The following is a 634-nucleotide window of genomic DNA, read 5'->3' on the forward strand; positions in this document are numbered from 1 at the left end:
TCTGCTCAGTGTTGCATGGTAGGATGTCAGATTAAGAAAGATGCCTTATGCCTGTTGTGTGAGCTTGTAACGTCCCATTGATCAAGACCAAAAATTTTAATTTTTAGGTTAATAAAACCATCTTTCAAAACATCGTCACGTAACAGTAATAGAATCAAAGTGTGTAACATCCCCCTCTGGCACGTATCACAATATTGTCCGCTTTGGGCCACTCGGCACGAGGACTTCCCAGGGGGTCACCCATCCTGGTACTACTCCCGCCCGAGCACGCTTAACTGCAGAGTTCTTATGGGATCTGCTGCCTTCACGGCTTTAAAACGCGTTGTGATAGGGAAGGTATCCACACCCCTTATAAGGAATGCTTAGTTCTCCTTCCCAGCCGATGTGGGATCAGATCTAACCCACTTTCACCCCCCATTATAGGGTTCGACGCCCCCGTCGAACACATCGACCCGTGCCCTAGCTCTGATACCATTTGTAACATCCCCCTCTGGCACGTATCACAATATTGTCCGCTTTGGGCCACTCGGCACGAGGACTTCCCAGGGGGTCACCCATCCTGGTACTACTCCCGCCCGAGCACGCTTAACTGCAGAGTTCTTATGGGATCTGCTGCCCTCACGGCTTTAAAACG

General features: G+C 50.0%; 1 pseudogene; it reads right to left on the reverse strand.

The window, feature by feature from the left end:
- Window positions 1-207: 207 nt before the first annotated feature.
- Window positions 208-325, reverse strand: LOC145049167 (5S ribosomal RNA; annotated as a pseudogene).
- Between the last annotated feature and the right edge of the window lie 309 nt (window positions 326-634).

Source organism: Lactuca serriola, chromosome 4, assembly GCF_051521515.1.
Source record: "Lactuca serriola cultivar US96UC23 chromosome 4, Lser_US96UC23_V15, whole genome shotgun sequence".
NCBI lineage: Eukaryota > Viridiplantae > Streptophyta > Magnoliopsida > Asterales > Asteraceae > Lactuca > Lactuca serriola.